The sequence below is a fragment of the Balaenoptera acutorostrata genome, chromosome 8 (assembly GCF_949987535.1).
Source record: "Balaenoptera acutorostrata chromosome 8, mBalAcu1.1, whole genome shotgun sequence".
In the NCBI taxonomy this organism is placed as follows: Eukaryota; Metazoa; Chordata; class Mammalia; order Artiodactyla; family Balaenopteridae; genus Balaenoptera; species Balaenoptera acutorostrata.
This window is the reverse complement of record NC_080071.1, coordinates 12,719,862-12,733,594: the sequence shown is the minus strand read 5'-3', so window position 1 is coordinate 12,733,594 and position 13,733 is coordinate 12,719,862. Positions and strand designations below refer to the sequence as shown.

General features: G+C 39.6%; 1 long non-coding RNA gene across 2 annotated transcripts in view; it reads right to left on the bottom strand.

Annotated features, from left to right (window-relative positions):
• Positions 1 to 13,733, bottom strand: part of LOC103006690 (uncharacterized) — a 334,380-nt gene that overhangs the window by 228,851 nt on the left and 91,796 nt on the right. Inside the window, exon 4 of one of the 2 annotated variants that reach the window (XR_451077.2) lies at positions 9,691 to 10,084. The exons of the other annotated variant lie outside the window; for it this stretch is intronic. This is a non-coding gene — a long non-coding RNA (uncharacterized LOC103006690). Of the gene's footprint in view, positions 1 to 9,690; positions 10,085 to 13,733 lie in introns of those variants that run through there. 2 annotated transcript variants of the gene reach the window in all.

Below are 13,733 nucleotides of genomic sequence, written 5' to 3'. Positions count from 1 at the left end.
GGTCCAAAATGTCTTTTTCACACTCGGTATCGTTTGCTGACACCACTCTGAAGGAAATGGAATGCAGACTCAATGTGCTCTGGGGAACACTTCCTTTCCCTGGGACACACCCCTGCAGTATTTGCCTTATTCTGTTTCAACATTGTTTAAAACACATTAGCTACCCTAAGATGGATAGAGGCAACATGAGTGCATGGTGGAGGGCCAAGCAGCCATGAAGCAGGATTCTGGGGAAAACATGCCCTGAGTGAGGAATGCACCATCCTTCTTGCTGGAGACTTCTTGCTGGAGGGATCCAGCCCTCCTTGTGTATAACTCGGAGACCTCAGTAGTGCCAGGAGCATAGATGAACAACAATTTTGTTTTGCTGCAAGGGCGTGGACTATAAACAAATGAGATTCTAGAGGCTTTATAAAAGTGGGGAAATGGAAAGAAAAGAAACAGTACATGGAAAACTGGAAGGTGGGGGAGGAGAGATGAGACTGGGGAGAGAGAACAAAGAAATCTAAAGGGAGGTTTCCTTAAGCTTTGCCTGTAATTTGACAGTCTCCTCATCTCCCCATGAAAAACTGTAGTAATATTTGCACTATCTGCCACTATTTTGGGTATGAGCTTTTTATCTTGAGAAAGGTATGGGCACAGGGAAAGTTTGTGACCAACCTCAATTCAGCCCAGAGACTGCTCAAGGGGACCCAGCAGTTAGGAGGAATCACTGAAAGTCCCTTGGCTGAACATTTTTGTAAAAAGAGGGGAAAAAAGTGACTTCCGAGGCATTCCTAGTGATGTGAACTGGCCCGCACATCTAGCAAATTCCCTTTGGTGGATATCTGGAAGACAGCAGGGCTTCTCCCCCATAGTCTTGTTCCAGGTTACTGTATGGTACAAAGAAAGCAAATCTCAGACCGAATTCAGCAATGTAAACCTATCCTTGGAAGCTTGGTCCTGTCCCAGCTCCATGCAACTTACACCCACCAAAGAAACAGCCACATGGGGCAAGTGGTGACACAATCACACAAGCAGAATTCAGCTGAGTTTCTGTTTGGATCAGGTGCACCAGGTTTGAACAGAAGACAGAAAATATCTGGAGCCATGGTGCCTCTAATTGTGCAGCAAGGGTGGAGATGCCAAGGGTCTACACAAGTTTTCTAACTAACCCACATATCTGGCACACTACATGTTTCACCAATGAAATAAAATTTCCAGCAGTTCTTATGTTCATTGAAAACCCTCTAATGTAGATTGAGATAGCAGTAGTTGAAGGTTTATACCCATGGCCTTCAGAAAGTGAAGTCCTGATTAGAGTCTTTCAAATGCTAACTAATGCTAACTAAGCAGCCTTCTGATGTGTACTCTGGATTAAGTTACTTCAAATATTAACTAGGCATGAATTAAAACTAATTTACACTCACTCACTCACACATATTATCGTCCATGCTAGAGTATTTTAAAGCTAAATTACAGCCACTGTAATAGCCCATTGTCTTTGGTCCTGCAGCTAGTAAATAGCCCAGCTGGAACAGAAGCTTCGTGTGGCCCAATACAACCATTTCTATCACTAAAAGGAGTTTACGGTTCAGAAAGAGAAACTGACATGTACACAGATAAAACAAAGGAATGAGAGAAACCAGCCTTAAGTTTGCAAAGAGTAAAATTAGTGTTTGTGTTGCTTTAAAATCCCAGCCTATTTTTGCAGTGAATAAGACAACTGGCTATTCATTTAGAAAAAAAAAAAATTCTGATTCTTCTTCACATGATTCTCTAAAGTAAATTCCAAATGACTGGCAATATGCACGAAAATATAAAATGTACAAATTCTTTTTTTTTTTATTTATTTTTGGCTGTGTTGGGTCTTCGGTTCGTGCGAGGGCTTTCTCCAGTTGCGGCAAGCGGGGGCCACTCTTCATCGCGGTGCGGGGACCGCTCTTCATCGCGGTGCGCGGGCCTTTCTCTATCGCGGCCCCTCCCGTCGCGGGGCACAGGCTCCAGACGCGCAGGCTCAGCAATTGTGGCTCACGGGCCCAGCTGCTCCGTGGCATGTGGGATCTTCCCAGACCAGGGCTCGAACCCGTGTCCCCTGCATTAGCAGGCAGATTCTCAACCACTGCGCCACCAGGGAAGCCCCCTAAAATGTACAAATTCTTTAATCCAGCATTTTCCCTTTTCAACATTTGCTTTAATGAGATAATCACATATATGAAATATATCTATGTACAAGGGTGCCCACCACATCAGTGTGTTAGCAAAAAATCAGAAACAGCTAAAAGTCATAATAGGGAATTGATTGAGCCAATTAGTGTAACTGACTACAATGAATTTTGCCTTCCTTTATGTACTTTTATAAATTGTTTGAATGTTTATGATGAGTATATTTTTATAAGAGTCATCAAGAGTTATTAAAGGCATGGCTGATGATATGGCTTATTACTTTGGGTTTACACTCTTTAAAACATAAATCAGCTCATGCCACTCACCTGCTCCAAACACTTTAACGGCATCCAACCAAATTTGCAATAAAACACAAATCTTTATAAGGTGTAGCCCATGCCTGCCTTTCCAGCCTTATCCTCCATCATTCACCCCACCCCCATACCCAGTTCTCTACCCTCCAGTCACACTGGCCATCACTCAACTCCTTCAGCACACTTGCCTTGTTTCCCACCCCAGAGTAACAGCCCTACTCCAGCCCTACAGCTACTCCCTGCTGAGAAGACATATTGACCCCCTCTTCACCTACACAGCTTTTCCTTAAAATCCAACATCAAGAGGCCATCAATTCTTCAAGCAGGCCCTGCCTGACCTATAATCCAAATTCAATCTCCATTATACTTTCTTCTAGAAATGAGTACTCTTCCACCTCAGCTTTTATCACCAGGCATGATTACACAGTTGTTAATGTATTTCTTTAAAGTCAGATTTCCCATTGAGCTATTAGCTCCAGGTAGGACCTCCAGGTGTGATCACCCCACCCTAGTACCTGACCAAGATCTGACACTTAGTAGAGATTCAATATATCTCTGTTCACTGTATAAATAGGAACTGAAGAACAGGGCAAGTGGAACATGTGATTTTAAATTCTGAGACAAAAAATAACACCTAGCATCTCTTGAGAACTTTATAAGAAAGTAGTTTGCCCCTTTTTTTATTTACTCCTGATAAAATTGTGTACAGTAGGTTATCATTATCCATGATTTATAAAAAGATTAGAAGCTATTAAATGACAAAAAGTAAATATGCTTTTTAAAATATACAAATAATAAAAATGTTGATGCAATTCTCAAAACCAAGTCTTCAGCTCTAAATCCAGACCCTACTCCACTGACTCCTTCAAGAAGCTTGTTGAAAATGGATAACCCTACCTGAATCTGGGGGCAAGAGAGTGCCAGATGGAGGGACAAGTTTCATGTTCAGGCCCACCAGCAGAGATTATGATAGATGACCTTCCTGACTAGATTTTCAGATGACTAATCAGCTAAGCAAAAAGCCTACATATTGGAGCATTTGATAAAAAGCTCTACAATCTTTGACAAATGTTTTTAACTTACAGACAAGAGTTCATAATTCAGAAGATTTGGTCATCCCCCTGGCAGACATTAAACATCAGTAAATAAAAATTATATGTTCCACTTCTGGGTTTTAGCCCATGGAAACTGCACACACATGCAATACACACATACACACACTTCACATATATACATCACACACCATAGAACATATCAGAATTATTTTTCTATGAAGTATCTTCTAAAGAACCATGGACAGTACTCATCTACTAAGAAGAATGGTTACAGCAAACAAATTCCTAAAAACTATCTTAAGTAATAAAATTTCTAACTAAGATTAGAATCATGTAATGTGTGCCTCCAAAAAAGAGAAATCACTCAAGAAGTCAAAGAGTAGTCAATTCTGCAAAAGAAAAAGTTAAGAACACAAAAAATAACAAACCACCTGTTTGCCCCCCTCTATTTTTTTCTCCTTTATGCCCCAATTGCTGCTGCTGATGGTGATAATCTATAGCCTGAGAAAAACTCACAACTTTAGGGGCCCAGAAATATTGGACAAATATTTGTTTTAATATTCTATGTTTGAACAAGAACAGCAACTATATTTATATCAAATAATATTTAGTCTCTTCACTCTCAAAAGGGCTTTATTCTGAATTTTACTTTAGATTTGAAAAAGAGCTGCTGTTCACAAATAGAAAATGGGGAATTCTTTTCAGCAAGATAAAAATTCCAATGGAAAAGTTTTATCATTTAATTTCTGATAGAAGTAGTTGCAAGTTGGCAAGCTGTATGAAACAATTTATCATGTGATTGATTTTCCCCAAAATACCTAAGAAATATCTAAGAAATTTAACTTTTTCACCGGAAGCATCTTTCAAACACCCAAATACTGAATTTTCCATTTCCATAACTTAAATAAATTGTAGTGTGTGTGTGTGTGTGTGTGTGTGTGTGTGTGTGTGTACCCATATACCCATAACATAATAAAAGTGAGCTGCAACTCTAGAAGCTACAGAAAGAAATTATTTCTCTGGAGCTGAGATGTATCTCAAAAATATGTCAATTAATACCAGACATAGTCATATCCCTTTAATATTCCACAGACAGTCTGTTTCATTCCTTATGGACTGGCATCTACTCATAAATGATATTTCCCATATGTCAGAGAGGAAAGCTCATAATGAAATGTTAATAGTTAGACTAGAGTTTCAATCATTTCTGGCTTCTTTTCTGGAAAAAGGGGGTCAGCTCCATGTTGAGGTCATTTGTGCCTTCTTTTTTCTAAGGTTTGGTTATTTTGCTTGAACTCAGTGTCAGCTGTGAACATCAGCAAAGTCTGGGTTCACTGAATTCTTAATAGTCAAGATTTTTTAAAATTTCATGGGGGTTACAATTGTACACAGGGAAAGATCAAATGCCCTTGGGATTATTTTTCTTCTGAAAGAATTACTGTAAATTTAGATTATTTTTTGGTCCTGGAGAGAACATTCTCTAGCAATCTCCACAGATTTCAATTTCGCCCCCAGGCCGCTGGGGCCTCCAGGGAGATCAAGTAGCCTCAAATGAGACCAGTGGCTCTTCAATTAATCTTGAACTCAAGATTACAGCTGCCTCCACTGCCATCCCCAGCCCTCTCAGCCCTGGAGAGCCAGGACACATTCAGGAAGGGTCTGTGAGAAACTGCAATCTTTCTCACATGGCATAGTTACATAAGGATGCCTTTTCGTATCTGTGTGCCTCCAAAAATAAAAGGCACCAGATACTTGAACCACCAGGACATTCCCGAACTTGTGTTTCTAACTGGCCTAATATAGCCTTCCCTGTTCTGATAGTGTAATCAGTGAAATGTAGTATAATCAAAGGCTGTGAAAAAATGCACTGAATCCCTTCTCATGCTTGGGCATTCCTTGAGAAGATCTTACCTAAGCGGGTTGTGGCTGGTTGTGTCCGGGGCAGAGTCAGCAACGTGAGGTTTCTGAGAGCCTGTCCTGGGGTGAGAGGCTAGTCAGCCCATTCCCAGACAGACTCTGTTCTCACCACCTCTCCGCCAGAACTTCTACTAGGCTGTTCCAGCAATTCAAGTTACTCACCTCTCGAAGTAGTTCTGTTGGAGGAGAGGCCCAAGTTGCAAAATAGGAACTTTTAAAAAATATCTTCATGGTAAAAGTATAAAAGGAATGGAATAAAAGGATTTTCATTTAAAAACACTTATCAAGGGTTATAAAATGATAGAATTGGCTCAAACCCAACTCTGAATAAAGACAGCCCTCCATTTCCACTAACCATCTCTAGGGAATAAATACTAGGATTCACTAGATACTCTGAAACTTATTATACCTGACAGATAAAGGCATATTAATTAAGTAACTAAGAAATTATTATGAGACATGATGAAGACAGACTTGAAGGGAAACAATAAACATTCTTTATGTGGCATTGTACTACCCAGAAGTACTGCAAAATTGCCTCTGGATATTTTGAAATGAAACATTAATTAGCATATATGTCTCTACCACTAAACTGATAACTTGATAAATTCAGGGACTATGGCTACCTGGCTCACCACCATACTAGAGTGTCTAGCAAAGTGGCACATAGTAGGCACTCAATAAACATTTGTTGCGTAAATAAATGAACGAATCTATGGTACAAAGAAACTTGGTATGCATGATAATAAGCACTGTACGAATGTAAATATTAATATGTTTTATACTGCTTTTAGCATCAAACCTATCTTATTTCCTTATATTTGTTTGAAAATTATTGCATATTGTGGCAGAGAGTTCTCTTCTTCTTCTTCTTCTGGCTCCACCACCAGACTATATTTCCCAGCCGCTCTGTAGTCAGACAGCATCACTGGACTGATTCCAGACAATGAAATGTAGGTAGAAGTGACATGCATCACCTCTGGGGCAATGCAGTTGAGAGTGGATATGCTTTCTCCACATTCTCTCACTTTCCCCACATGTGTAGCTGAATGCAGAGGACAACAAGGTCCTAGAAGATAGTGGGGCCACACAAGGGAATGAGTCTGGTTTCCTGAGTGACCACATGGAGCAGAGCCCCACGTTGAACCATACCAGACTATGAAACAAAAGAAAAATAAACTTCTATTTTATATTTTATATATATTGTATAGCCATTAGCTTATATTAACTAATATTCATGGATTAGGAAGGGAAAGCTATTATTTACTAGGATGTTACATTCTCCCAAATATTATTTTTAAAAATTAATTATTTTAGTATAAAGCAGAAAGCAGAGAATATTATAAGTAATCTTGGAAAAGATGAAATCCAAGTAACTCTCTTCCTTGGCACTTGCCCCTATTTCATCCTCATTCTACTTTTAAGGAATAAGTAAAGGGAATAAAATATTCTGGGAAATGGAAAGATGAATAATGTGACAGTCTCAAATTTTCTGACTACAGATTTATACCACTGGGTTCTCTCATTATCTTCTAAGGCAAAATAGAATTCCTTTCCTTAAAAGTTTCCTTCACACCACTGCATTCATATACATGCCTTCATATCTATAGTTATCTATGGAAAGAATTTTCTTTTCTTTCAGGGTTTGGCAAATTTTTAATCAACCCAAAATTGCATTTGTGGCTCATGTGCCACTCTTGAATTCTAAGCACCATGCAAAATAGTTGAACTGGTTCCTTGTAATTGTCCTTATGCCAAAATTTCTCTTAAATTTTCTTAGCACTGTTCGTGAAATAATATCTCCATAGGCTAAGTGAGCTAAGAAGTAAAAATTATACAGTTATATAATTTTGGAGACAAATAAGGACTACCACTGCACAAATTATTATGTACCTTTTGTTTTCCCATCATTATAGGTTGATGATATAAGAAAGAAAATCAACATAAACCCAGATTTTGAAAATCTTCAGGCTGAAAAAGATTTAGTTTGGCTCAGGCATAGATGCACCTGTGTTCTCTTAGCCCCTTGGCACTATTCTCCTTATAAGGTAATCACCCTTCTCCCTTTCCCTATAGGAAACCAGATCTATGGTTCAGAAGCCACAAGCATCAGTCTGAAGGCCCCATATAATAAATTATCTCCCACATACAAGACCCCAAGGAAATTAAAATAGAGAAATAAAGTTATCACTTTTTGTTTGTTTGGTTTGGGCCTATAGCTTGATTTAATTAAGTATAATCATCTAATTTCATTTTATTCTGCTCATGTGGCCAAGTATGTATTATCACAGGAGCTGTATGCTACTATGTAAAAGATATCCTTTAATATCTTAAACAAAACATTGACCAGTAATGAGCCCATTCTGTTAATGAAGTGATTATTATGGCCTAAAGCTATACTTGGGATTTAGAAAAGTCTGAAAGATAAAATAAATTTAAAGCTGAAATGTAAACAGAAATGTCAAAATAATTAAACATCAACTTAAGAAATATAACTCAAGGTGAGAATAGTCTTAGATATTCTCATATTTTGCTGACAACTCAGTAGGACTAAATTCCTACCATTTTTAGGCAAAACGAAATATTACCTGATAGATTAGCAAAATAAGCATAATGTCTTCTCCCTAAATAAACCCTCCTATTTCAATCTCCATACACAGTGTGCTTTGCTATGAACCAGTGACCTTAAAAGGAAGCAATATCTGCCTAGCTTTCCATTGCTGCTTCATTTCATGGATAAATCACTCCAAGAATGGCATGAATATGTAGGGAATTCCTGGCATGCTACTTGCCATACACACTTTTAAAATTTCTGGAAGGCTGGCCCTAGAAGGCATACAAAATGCCCTGAGAGCAGTGTTCTATTTGCTGTGGCCTAGAATTCACTCAAAATTTGATCATTATTTAGACACCATGGAAATTATGGTTAGTAGAAACTGGCTATAGACATTACCGTTTCCCCTGGGAATCCAAACCATCCTCACTCCACTCCCTGCACACCCGCATCCATCTTAAAAACATTCATAAGGATAAATTCCTCAGCCACTTACTTACATGAGGTTTTAATTCCCCCAGGTTAAGAATCCCTCAGCTAAAGAGACTACTGCATCTTCACCATTGGAGTCCTACATTCTCAGCATGGTGGGTTGGTTTTACTTGAAGCAGCAAAAAGTCAGAGGAATTCCTAGAGTATCAAAGCTACTGAAGTCTTCACATGTGTTTCGTTATTTGTTTGATATTGCTTTCCCTAAAAATTTAACAGGGACCTATCTGTTCAGCCAGTGCTTATGTTGTGGTATCACATATGAACAACGAGTGTGAGGGAAATTTTTTTTCCTTTTTGAGTCCAGTTCTGTGCTGGTGCATGAGGGGACTGCAGGAGTTAGATTGTAAGGGGCTACTCTGAGTCCCCGCCTGCTATGCCAGCACCCAGGTTCGTCCACTTCCCACAAATGAAACTATTCCATGACTTATACTGCTTACCAGATCCAATTCTGATTGAGAAAAGGAGCCTTGAGCAGCTCCAGGCCCATTCGACATTCCTGTCCAGAGCATGAAAATACCCTTGCTTTAAAATATGCCACCTAAAGAGATGTACATGATGTGTTGTTAAGTGAACAAAGCACATCACAAAATTACTTGTAAAATATGATCCCACATTCATAAAGCAGATGTATTCGTTTGCTAGGGCTGCCGTAACCAGGTATCACAAACAGAGTAGCTTAAACAACAGAAATGTATTGTCTGATTGCTCTGGAGACTGGAAGTCCAAGACCAAGGTATTGGCAGGGTTGGTTCCTTCTGTGAACTGTGTGAGAGAAAATCTGTTCTAGGCCTCTTCCCTAGCTTCTGGTTCTTTCCTGGCAATCTTTGGTGTTCCTTGGCTTATAGAAGCATCACCCTACTCTCTGCCTTGACCTTCACATGGCATTCTCCCTGTATGCATGTTTCTGTGTTCAAATTTCCCCTTTTTATAAGGACACCAGTCATATTGGATTAGGGCCCTCTCTAACAACCTCATCTTAACTAATTACATCTGCAATGACTCTATTTCCAAATAAGGTCACATTCTGAGGTACTATGGGTTAGGACTTCAACATATGGATTTTGAAGGGATACAATTCAACCCATTACAGCAAATGAAAATGAAAAGATTCTATTTATTTGTATATGTAATATAAGCATAGAGAAAGGGATGAAAAGATACATGGGATATACAAACTGTTAACTTTCATTAACCAGGCATGGGATTACCGGGGTCAAGGACTAGTTATTACCTATTTTATTATACGTTTAATATTGCATCAACTGTTAGAATGAACAGGTATTAATTTTACTTTTTTTAATTTTTTAATTTATTTTTGGCTGTGTTGGGTCTTCGTTGCTGCACGTGGGCTTCCTCTAGTTGCAGCGAGCGGGGGCTACTCTTCGTTGCGGTGCGCGGGCTTCTGATTGCGGTGGCTTCTCTTGTTGAGGAGCACAGGCTCTGGGAGTGTGTGGGCTTCAGTAGTTGTGGCACGCGGGCTTAGTTGCTCCGTGGCACGTGGGATCTTCCCGGACCAGGGCTCACACCTGTGTCCCTGCATTGGCAGGCGGATTCTTAACCACTGCGCCACCAGGGAAGTCCCAGGTATTAATTTTATAATTAAAAATCTAATAAAAATTAAAATGAAAACTTCAGTAATAAAATATATTGCTGGAAAAGAGAAATTTTCCCAAATTATTGCATTTCTCTTCTTCCTTTCAACCCACTTCTCTAAAGCCTTAAAGTAATCATTGTCTCTAAGAACCCAAGATGCAGAAGCCATACACTGACGAAAAGAGAGACAATTTGGATGGTAACAAAGTCAATTGATAGAAAAGTAGGGACAAAAGCTAAACATAACAGATATGAGAATGATGGTTGTAATAACAGATTGGGTAAGTGTGAAAATCATTGGTTTGAAGGGAGAGGAGAGAAAAAGTTACAATAAAGAAAGTATTCATGCATGTAAAAAGGAGTGGCTCTCAAGATTGTTGCATGGAAACAGATCTGTTGAAATGTTGGATGAGTTGGGGATAGAAAATGAAACAGAGAATGAGAACTCTAAGATAAAAATTAAAAGGCCTGATTATAATGTATTTTCCTGAATGTGAAAGATAAGTGTGGGAGCCAGAATAATGGCCCTCCCACAAAGAAATCCACTCCCTAATCACTCAAAACCTGTGAATGTTACCTTTGCGACCAAGGGACCTTGTAAGTATCATTAAGGGTACACACCTTGAGATAGAGAGAATACCCTGGATTATCTGGGTGGTTCCAATCTAATCTCATCAGTACTCACAAACAGAGAAATTTTCTAGGCTGAGTTGAAGATGAGACAGAAGGAAGAGAGATTCCAAGCAGGGGAAGGACTCAACCCACCACTGCTGGCTTTGAGGACACAGAAAGGGAGCCAAGAGCCAAGGAATATGGGTGGCCTCTGAAAGCTGCAAACAGGCCTCAACTGACAGCCAACAGGACAAGGGGATTTCACTCCCACAACCACAAGGGACTGAATCCTGCCAATAACTTGAATGAGCAGAAAACAGATCCACCTCTAGACTCTCCAGAAAGGAACACAGCAGCCTGTCAACACAGTGATTTCAGCCTGGTGAGACCCACGTTGGACTTCTGATCTTCAGAAATGCAGGATATTAAATTTGAGTTCTTTAAGGCCTAAGTTTATGGTAATTTGTTATAGCAGCAACAGCAAACTAATAAGTAAGACTTATAGGATCTATGATTATAAATATTTAAATGATGCCTTCTGAGTGTCCCCTCTATTCAAAGCACTGTGCTGAGTACATTATGAACCGTACCCAATTCAGCCCTCACCACTGGATCTCCTCTGTAGGTTGTGTAGTCCAACTGTCTCTTCTTAAATATCAGTGAATTAAGGTCAGGAAAACAAAAATATCTGTTTAATGTCATACAGCTCTTTGAAATCACAGGATTTCGTTCTGGCACTATCGGTAGAGCAATCTCTGAGACAAATAAGTGATATTTTTCTAGCAGTGGGAATGGACCGCCCTGCCTTATTCCTGCCTCTGCTCCTGCTTTCAGGGAGTAACTGCTTGGAGTCAGTCATACTATCAGAGGAGAAAGGAAGGCTATCCGGCCCTCACTGAGATGGAGTCTGCCCCTGGAAAAGCTAGGGCGCGCTCTAACTGAAGGTTAATTAAAACAGAGAGGGAAATGTCAGGCCCAATTCTACGGCAGCACTGAGATAAGCCAGGTCAAACGGCACCTCCTCCTTGAAGTGGCTCCCTTCCCTCTTCCCAGAGACTCCCTCCTCTGAGTTCATGCAGCATTTTCCCTCTAGCTCTTATGGCCTTACTGTTTCCTAGCTTGTGTTAGAGTCGCTTATGCACATGCCTAATCTCTGAGTGTGGTTATGATTTACTGAACAATACCCTGTGTCAGACACTCAACCAGATGATTTACCTGCATTATCTCATTTAATCCCCGTAAACGCCTATGTGATGGGTACTATAATTATTGACAATTTTGTATACAAAGGGTCTGAAGTCAAACAGATCTTGCAACTTACTCAAGCCCTCACAATTAATAAGCGGCACAGCCAGTATTCAAGACCTGCTGTTTGTCTCCCAAGCCTGTACTCTTAACTTACAACAAAGCTCTTCAAGGATGAAATGAAACCAATGTTTATTCATTCGTTTATTCACTGCATCCCCAGGGCAAAGTGAAAAATATTTGCAGAATGGAAGAAAAGGCCATGAGTGGGAAAATCTCAGAAAGAAAAGTCTGACTAGTGAAGGATACCACCTCCTTAAAATCTGGCTCACCATCTCTCCCAAATACCAAATAGGAATAATGAGAGGTAAATATTCCTGTACTTACATACTATTTACTGGGAACTACATTTATATGCTTATATTAATATATTCTAATTTTCATTTTTTACTACCAATGAACCAATCTAAAGGGCAAAGATGGAACATGATGTGACTTACTAAAATGTCTAGGAAAAAGTGTACAGCACAGAGTGCCTGCTGGCCATTCTCCCCTTATAATCCCACAGCTCTAACTGTGAAGCCCCGTAACCACTGCAGTTTGATCACAGGGAGACCAGGTTGTCATGGCCTCCAGATGTGACTAAGCATACATACATCCTGCAAAGGTAGATGCTGATCTTCAGGTAAAGGCATCATTGAATCTACAATTTTGTTCTAACTATACGCGTTCAGCATCTCTACTTCCTGCCCTATTATAAATTCCATGAAAGTAGGAACAATATTGATTTGGTCCGTGGCTTCATCCCCAGTGCTTGGTCCAGGGCAAAGGCTCAATAACCATTTACTAAATGAATCCATAAATGAGTGAATAACTCTAGACCAGCATCCAGAGGATTAATTAGCAAGACAACAGACCAGTGATTACATGTATAGGTTTCTGATTTGATTCTAACAATGGAACATAAAATTTATCTACAATGATACTGTATCAGTTTTGATCAAAAGATAAAGAAAATCCCAGTAAAAGTTAAAAATTTTTTTGTCTGCTGTCACAATAGGCTGGGAGGCAGAGCGGTTAAGGAGCTGGTTATTTGGCTCTTCAGTGAAATCCTCAAGGTAACGGCTTCTTTCAGTTTGTGCCCTATGCCATCTTCAACATGCTGCCTGGTCCTTTGGCTAGCTCCTCTCATAATTATAGGATAGATTCAGAAGATCCAGTGTCACCTCCTCACCCAGCTTCAACCAGAGACAATAAGCAACTGAACTTTCTTTTGCATCTATTCTAAGGATCAAAAAAATCTTTCTCTCAAGCGCTATCAACTGAAGTATCCTCAGTGGCCAGAATTACATTGCACGTCTCATTCTGAAGCTAATCACCATCAAGATTCACTCCCTGAGAACTGGAAAGGGCTCAGACTCTCCTACTGGCCACAGCCATCTGGTTACTAAACCAAATAAACTTACTGTGGCAAGGAAGAAGTAAAGGAAATGGCTGTTGAATAAATTGCTACAAGAGTTCCAGATTCAGGCAAGGAAAAGTCTAGATGGCCCTCTTTTGGCATAGGCATCTAAATGCCAAGTAGATTCCCCAAACCTTCCTTCACCATTCTAAAGGTCAGCAGCCATGTTTGTGGCAGATAGCTTATTTTCTCTGGCATTAATTTTGTCCTCAACAGAACTAGGAATCTGTGATTCCCACTACTCTAGGCTACTCTCCTTTTAAAAAAAATCAGATTCCAAAATTCCTGGGGCTCCATATTTCTGTTTAAGACCCAATCCTGGATTCTGACTCATCATATATTTT